Source organism: Rhinolophus ferrumequinum, chromosome 13 (assembly GCF_004115265.2).
Source record: "Rhinolophus ferrumequinum isolate MPI-CBG mRhiFer1 chromosome 13, mRhiFer1_v1.p, whole genome shotgun sequence".
NCBI lineage: Eukaryota > Metazoa > Chordata > Mammalia > Chiroptera > Rhinolophidae > Rhinolophus > Rhinolophus ferrumequinum.
In genome coordinates this window covers 27,076,581-27,085,453 of record NC_046296.1, presented here as the reverse complement: position 1 = coordinate 27,085,453, position 8,873 = coordinate 27,076,581, and the positions used below count along the sequence as shown (strand labels likewise).

The window sequence follows — 8,873 nt, the reverse complement described above, 5'->3', positions numbered from 1 at the left end:
TTACTGATGCAGGCGAGGAGAACTTCACCCAATACTTAGTACAGAGAGCCTCTGAATTCTCTGGTCACACTGTGCCGAGAGGCCTTTACTTAGGGTCTCCCTGGGCCCCAACCCAAACCCTCTTCTCTGAGAGGTCAGGCCCCAAACTGCTTCTTCTAGGACTACCAAAGAAAAAAGAAACCCTTGAATATTGACTTTACAATGCAGAGCAGGTTAGCCATAGTTCCTTCAACCTGGCCTCAGGGCTCTACCTTTGCATAACCAAACCTCCCGTTAAAGTGTTTTCCCAAACAAAAGATAAATTCTTTCCCAAGATGAATTCTTCTCCCACTCTTGGAATGTGGAAACACTGCAGTTAAAAAGCATAACAAAGCACAAACAGCTCCCTTTATTTCTAGTTATATTATTTGCCACAGGAATGAAAAGTGTTAGTATGTGTGCTGTGATGTAAAAGACATAGATCTTTTTACTAATACACACACATACAATTTAAATAAAAGAAACAATACCTGGTCTTATCACTTGTGATACGGGTTGATATTTTCTACCTATTCAATCTTAAGATAAGTATTCTATTTGTGTAATACTTTAATGCTCACAAAGCAGGTTTTAAAGCATGAATTATCCCATTTAATTCTCACATAACCCTAAAATAGGAACAATAATAGCTCCCTTTTTACAGAGGGGAAACTGAGGTCTAAACTGTTAGAGCAACTTGCCTAAAGTTGTACAGCCAGAAAGAGAAGAGTTTGGATGCCTATCTCTGAATCTAAACCCAGTGATATTTTTACAAATACCAGACTCCTAGTTCCACTTTAAGTAACACCCTCAAATCTTATGATATAGTTTAGGTTAAACTAGACAATGTAAGCTCTTTTTTGCATTTGCTGGTGTGGACCTTAAACAAATAGCAAGCTATTTCTCAAGTAAAAGTGTTTATTTGGGAACAACAAAGAATTGCACTTCAGGATATGAGGTTTAATGGCAAACCGGTTTAATGGCAAACCATTTTAATGGAAAACCTCAAGCAAGTCCAGAAAAATGAGAGGAACTCTTTTATGGACATGGGAGGGCCGTTGTAAACTAGGAGTCCATTGGAAGAAAGTGCAAGTTCAAAGTATAGTGACTTTTCATTGGCTGAATGTCCCATTGGCTGAGCTGCAACTGGACGCCTGATTAGGAAATAAAGTAGTATGACTTCATGCCAGAGATGCAAGGTATGTCTCTTCCTGTTGGGGTTCCTGCCCTGGTGTAGGCTGATGCACCAGGCTATGGGTACCTGACCCAAGGTCCTTTTGCCCATAGGCCAGCCAGCACCTAGGACTTAGGCCTAATCAGGAAGATAAAGAAATTTGGACTTGGAAATCTGAAGAACTGAGGATGTGCTCTAAGTACAGGAGGCCTGACCTGGCTATTCATGTTGTCTTGGGTTCATGTGCATTGAAATAATTTTAATAAACTCTCCCTTTTATTTATTTACTTTTGGGGGAGGGGAAGGAGTTAACTTTAATACATCATTGGCTCTTCTAGCTAAAAGGCCCCTGGCTGAGGTAGGGAGAGTGTCCTAACAGGTGTTTTAGAGGCTGCGTTGATGGAGAAACTGGCCTTAAAATGGTTCCCTGCCATGTGGAACTGAGCTAAAAGGGTGGTCCCAGTGGAGAGAGAAATCCCCAGCTTAAGCCCCAGCCCACTTCCGCTTAACCCCCTCCAAGCCACACCTTGAACCAATCACCAGATGACACTTACCCCTTCCCCGACTCAAGGAAGTCTCCTACCCATAAAAACCTGCTCAAAACCTTGCTGGGGGCTCAGTCTTTTGGGAAGGATCCCGCCGAGCCCGCTGGAGTAATAAAGCTGTGTTCTCCCTGATCTCTGTGTGCCTCTTGAGTTTCTCGGTCCTTGCCATTTTTCTGCAACAGCGTGACTGTCCTAGGTGCTGCTGATGTAGGATCTGCTGGCAATTTCTGGGTGTGGGCCGGGATCCTGTCTCGTGAAGCCGAAGAATGGACACAGGGACCAGGGAGGGGCAAGGAGTTGGTAAAGTAAGATAGTTTATTAAAAGCAGGAAAAGAGGTTGCAGCTCCGAAGCGGGAGGGGGTACCAGTGACTGAGGCAAAAACTCTTACTTTTATACCTTCCCCTGCCTGCTTGGGGAAGGGAACTGGAGCCTTCTAATGGAATTTATCTATCAGGTTTGTCCTGTTTGTCCATTTTGAAGGGATTAACGAAATAACCCATTCCTATCTATCAGATCTGCTCCTTTGACCGGCCAAAAGGGATTTGAGATAATTTATTAACCTTAAGGCGTGTTCTCATATCTTTGTCCTGGAGTGAAGGAGACATTCCAGAACGTGGAGTTTCAGGATATGGCTGCTTTTTGTTTATTCCACCAGGGACCTCCCCTGTGACTAGCAACATGCTAACTAACCTGTCTCACTGCCAAGAGGGGACCAGCAATACTTACTAGCAGGTCTGTGTGCCCAGGGGACAAGTGCTCCTCAGGCTCAGACTCACAAATGAAACAGAAGTAACATGAGCTCCATCCAATGTAATTCGCAGGATGACATAAATTATTCTTTAAGCAATGGCCAAGAGAATAGCTTAACAATTTCTGTTTTGTGTACTAAAAAACTACTTGAAGTTGTGTTTGTTTCCAAGCTCCTTTTCATGTTTTCTTCTTTCTCCTCCCCTTCTCCAATGTCAGTAAACTTTTTGAGGGAGGAATTATGTTCTCTTTCTCATGTTTGCCCCTCACAGGGCCCAGCACAGGTGCTCATTCTCCTGTAAGCACAAGGACAGGGAGTAGTTCTTTGTGTGCTGCTAACACTGAGCACAGTCATGGCACCTAGTGAATGACTGTTGAACTGAGATGAGTGTAGACTCAACAATAAATACCTGAGGTATGGAGGGAGTTCATCATCTATTCACTGAATGCTTAATGAACTCTTATTACATGGCATGCACCACGCTAGGCCTTGAGTATTTAGTGATGAATTAGATAGGTACTGTCCCTGCCTTCACACAGCTTACATTCCAATGGAAGTTCAGACAAAAACCTAGTAAGCAAACAAATAAATAAAGTTGTAATTAGTTATGATAAATGCTATGGGAAACAAAAAGGGGGAAAGGGCCAAACTGAGATAGAATGGTTAGGGAAAACCCCTCTGAGATGGTGACAACTGTCAGGGAGGAAAATGTTTTTCTCTTAAATGTTTAGATTTAGTGATTGGGGACCTGTGAATTGAAGTGACAGAGGAAGCCACCGGCACACAAAGTGTACACAGGGGTCATTCTTACGCAAAGCCACTCTTTCAATACCAAAAGAGGTAGCTATTTCATTCATTTCATGGAAATAAACAGAAAATTAAACAAAATGAGGAGACAAAAGAATATATTCCAAGTGAAAGAATAAGATAAAACCCCCAGAAACCTTAATGAAACAGAGATAAGTAATTTATCTGATAGAAAATTCAAAGTAATGGTCATAAAAATGCTCACTGAACTCGGGAGAATAGATGAACACTGAGAACTTCAACCAAAATTTAGAAAATATAAGGGAAAAAAACAGCAGTCAGAGCTGAAGAATACAATTCAATATAATCCCTATCAAAATACCAATGGCAGTTTTCACAGAATTAAAACAAATAATTTTAAAATTTGTATGGAACCACAAATGTTCCTAAATAGCCAAAGCAATCTTGAGAAAGAAGAACATAGTTGGAGGTTTCAGGCTCCTTGATTTCAAATGATACTACAAAGTTATGGTAATCAAAACAGTATGTTAGTAGCACAAAAGCAGACACATAGATCAGTGGAACAGAATAGAGAGCCCAGAAATAAACACATGCTTAGATGGTCAGCTAATCTACAACAGAGGAGACAGGTATATACAATGAGGAAAAGACTGTCTCTTCAATAAGTGATACTAGGAAAATTGAACAGATATATGCAAAAATGAAACCGGACCACTTATACCATATACAAAAACAAACTCAAAATGGATTAAAGACTTACGGATTGTAAGACCTAAAATCATAAAATTCCTAGAAGAAAACATAAGCAGTAAACTCTTTGATGTCAGTCTTAGCAATATTATTTTGGATATATCTCCTTGGGCAAAGGCAACAAAAGCAAAAATAAACAAATGGAACTACATCAAACTAAAAAGCTTTTGCACAGCAAAGGAAACCATCAACAAAATGAAAAGGCAACCCACCTTTTGATGGGTTGAATGAGAGATGTTTTCAAATGATATATCCAATAAGGGGTTAATATCCAAAATATATAAAGAATTCATACAACTCAGGATCAGCACCAACCTGGAGAACTGGTGAGCTTGTGCTCCAAAATACCTAGCTCCTCGATGGCTTCCAGACAAGAGGTTTATAGAACAAAGATTATAAGTCATCATGAGTAAGGGGTTGGGGGTCTTGGGTCTTGATTAGTTAAGAGTGAGATAAAGACAATAAATCATGATTTCAGGTCTTCAGGTCAGCTTCGGAGTTCCTCAGTCTGGTTTAATGGGGCCATAGCCAAGGGGTCATTCTGCTTTAGGGGTCAGGAGCTGAAAGGAAACTTAGGCCACGATGTTATCTTTAGCTAATAGAGCCCATACCTTGTGACCATTAGTCAGGGCCTGGCTATCATTTCTTGCTGTCTCAGGGAGTTAATAATTATAAGGGAAAGAGCTGAGCAAGGCTTATGGGGCATGCTGTGAAGAAAACGAATTGAGTGCTGGGGCTACATAGTAAATAAAAATCATACATTAAATCAGGACCCTTGGTTTCAATATATGCACCTTATGTTCATTGTAACATTATTTACAGTAACCAAGATATGAAACAACCTAACTGTCCATCCATAGATGAATGGATAAAGAAAATGTGGTGTATGTATATGTAAAATAAATATATATTATACAAGGTCGGACAATTATGTTTGCCAGCTCATCCTAGAAAAAGTGCTACATACCTTATTACTGAATATCACTACAGTCACCTTCGAAGTACTCCCCTTGGGAAGCTATGCACTGACACCAGCCCCTAGCCCACCCTTCAAAGCAATTTTGGAACTCTTTTTCTGGAATGGCCATCAGAGCTGTCATCGTATTGCCCTTGATGTCCTGAATGTCATCAAAATGTCTTCCTTTCAGTATTTCCTTTATCTTCTGGTAAAGAAAGAAGTCATTGGGTGAGTAGATCAGGTGAGTAGGGAGGGTGTTCCAATATGGTTATTTGTTTACTGGCTAAAAACTCCCTCACAGACAGTGCCGTGTGAGCTGGTGCTTTGTCACGATGCAAGAGCCATGAATTGTTGGTGAAAAGTTCAGGTTGTTTTCATCTAGCTTTTTCACACAGCCTTTTCAGCCCTTCCAAATAGTAAACTTGGCTAACTGTTTGTCCAGTTGGTACAAATTCATAATAAATAATTCCTCTGATATCAAAAGAAGGTTAGCAACATGTTTCAACAAGATCACAAACTTAATCGCCAGACCTCGTATATATATTTTATATATATATAAAATATTACTCAGCCATAAAAAGTGAAGTCTTGCAATATGGGACAATATGGACAGACCTAGAGGGTATTATGCTAACTGAAATAAGTGAGACAGAGAAAAACAAAGGCCATCGGATTTCACTTATATGTGGAATCTAAAAAAAACAAAACAAAACAAATGAAGAAAAAACAAAACAGAAACAAACTCATAGATACGGAGAACAAACATGGTTGCCAGAGGGAAGGGTGTTAGGGGGATGGGTGAAAAAGGTGAAGGGAATTAAGAGGTCCAAACTTACAGTTATGAAATAAGTGACAGGGATGTAATGTACAAGACAAGGAATATAGTCAATGATATCATAATAACTTTTTACAGTGACAGATAGTTGCTGGTACTGGATTTATGGTGATCACTTTGTAAGGTATACAAATGTTATATCACTGTTGTACACTTGAGACTAATATTGTATGTCAATTATACCTTTTTTTTTCTGGTCAATAGATCGTTTTAATTCTCTCACTATATGAAACTCAAGCATTTCATTTTTAGGTAGGGTAAACTGGAACCTCAGTAGACTGCAATACAGAAAGATTTTGTCACATAGACTAGTTTCCATTTAGTCAGTCAATGGTTTCCAGCTGTCTCAATTGAGATAGATGCATTTACAGAACTGGCTGTGCTTGGGCCTCCTTTGCAAGCAGCATTAGGTCTACAATGCACTTGACAATTGTCTCCTTTTCCTGCTGTACAAAGATGCTCTGTGCCACATGCTTCTCCCCCCAGTTTATCATGTGCTCTTGTTCCTTCCAACGCATCATATTCTGCACAGAGATATGATAATCCAGGTGATCCTTTACCTCCTTGTATACTCTATGCAGCCGTTCTCAGTAAGTAACCTCCACGGCCATAGCAGTGTTATTTCTCTGGACATCAAAAATGTAATGGAACTTTGAATCAGTGCCTGCTGTGACTTTTCCAGATCAGTTGCATTCTGGACGTATTTGATGGAAGCTTGTTTCACCTCTTCTAGATTGGCAATTATTTGCTCATTGAGTTTATCAGCAAATTCCCCAATAGAGGCTCCATAATTTTCAATTATGTAGGCAATCAACCCTACTGTTGACGTGACAGAAATCGGCTCTGGAGTCATCACATGTATTTCCTTGGATAGGAAATATAAGATAAGCCCAGTTCCGAACACATAGGCTCCTATTGTACTGGTTTTCGGATAAAGGAACCAGAAGAATTCCTCAAGGATCAGCCCATAATGAACTTTTCCTCCATATTCAGGAAGACGTGGTACAGGGGCAAGACTTGGCTGTCCAGTGTGAAAAATCTTTGTTGCCTGCAATACCCCTGGACTAAGGAAGGCCGCATTCTTCAGAGAGGGGGCTGCTGTGATGGCGGCAGGAAGAACCACCAGGGACAACATGGTCAGTGAGGGCCCACCTGGCTGTCTGGGAGTTCCAGTGACCTGGATGGGATAGTCTGTCAGAGGCAGGAGAAAGATGGTCGCTGTACATGTCAAATATACTTTAATTTAAAAAGCTAGCAAGAGAAATGACAGAATTTTATTCACATATGTATGTAGTTCACAGAAAAATGGGACTTGAAGAAGCTGTTAGAATTTGGGAATTAGATACCATCTTACTAGGGGAAGGAGAGGGGAGAAAGGCACGTAATAGAAAACAAAAGACTTTTAGGAGAGATAAATGGGCCCCTAGGAGAATAGATGGGACAGGGGATAGTTTTGTGAAATGTGTGTTTAGGTGACTTCTTATCCCCTTGAGACTTCTCTGGGAGCCAATCTTCTTCCCTAGTTGTAAAAGTCTCAGGGAGGAGGACTTTTATGAACTTTGAATTCTTTTGGGAGGCTCTGCTTTTAGTCAGATAAGGGGAGTTCAGGTAGAAAACCAAATCACAATGATATATTCTGGATCTCTTCCCTAGAAAGGTGGTATCTTAAACGCTGAGGAGGACCTAGCCACACACTCCCAAGAGTGAGAAGGTGTTCCAGTCAGAGGGACTGAATGAGCAGAGTCCTGGAGTGGGAAGGGCTTTCTTACTGGAATGTAAGGAACAGGAAGAGAAGAGAAACGGGAAGAGAAGGCAGGGCTAGACCATGAGCTGTGTTTTGGATATGGAGGAAAAAGTGTTCTTTGGAAAGAGTGATCTGATCATAAATTCCTAACTGGGCAGGTCCTCCTGTGTAGTCATGCCCCAGGCATATAACTTCTTTAGTAAAAGGCTTATCTTTGCCTTAAGCAAGCCCTGTTCATTGTATCTGTACATCTAAATTAACACACCTTTGAAATGCCGGAATACCCCTCAAAGGCATGGCCATCCTCAAGAGAGCAGAAATCTTAACCTGTTATGTAATCCCCAACTTGCTTTCTCCCATGCCATGTAATCTCCTTTACTACCCTCCTTAATCTCAAATGCATAAAAGAAACCACAAAACTGTTATTGTCAAGAGCATTTGGGATCTTGCTCCCCAGCACATGTCCTCAGTTTGGCTCAAATCAACTCTTATAAGAATTCTCTACAGGTTTGGACATTCTTATGTTCACAGGGAGATCCTGGCAGGGATTTGTGATCTCTGGTATTTGTGATGAGGTTTCTAGAAACCTTGAGACTCAAGGCTTCTCCATGGCCTCTACTCCCAGATGAGGAAGCCCAAGGCAGCTTCTCTGTGGGATCACAAATCTTTACAGCTGAAAGGAATCCAAGCCTTGAAAGGTTCCATCTTTATTTCACAGCTGTGCCACCAAGGCCCAAGAGGTGACTGGTCTAAGATCACTGAATGTGTGGATGGGGCTCAGCCTCTGCCTGTGGGCTCTCCAATTGTGGAGCATCCTCCACAAATGCGTACTTGGGACACAGAAGCAAAGGCCAGCACCAACCTTCACCCATCGAAATGAGTGTCTGGACTGTCAGACTCAGTGATGGGCATAAAAAGCATGTATCTGGTGAATTCATGAACAGTCCCAGGGTGGCTTGCATCCAGGAATGAACTGTTAGAGAGAGATACCAATACCTCGTGTTTACCCAGGGGTCTGTGCTTCTCAGGTGATTTCATACAAATTAAATCATGTGGGTGGTGAGGTAAAAGAGCTCAGGCCTTGGGGTGGGGAGAGCTGGGCCTGAATCCCAGCTCCACTCTTCCTGAGCAGTGTGATCTTGAGTGATGTTATCTCTCTTCTCTGATCCATAGTTTTCTTCAGTTGTAGAAGGAATCCTGGTCTCTGTGAGGCTTGGAGAACATGTGTGGAGAATACCATGTAAGGTATCTGGCACATGGCAGGTTCTGTTATAAGATGACATTATTCTTCCTGTTGATGGAGTGCGTCAGCAGGGCAGGTCCCATTCGACA

General features: G+C 41.4%; 1 pseudogene; it reads right to left on the bottom strand.

Moving 5' to 3' along the window:
- Nucleotides 1–6,162: 6,162 nt before the first annotated feature.
- On the bottom strand, nucleotides 6,163–6,932 carry LOC117033392 (ATP synthase F(0) complex subunit B1, mitochondrial-like; annotated as a pseudogene).
- Between the last annotated feature and the right edge of the window lie 1,941 nt (nucleotides 6,933–8,873).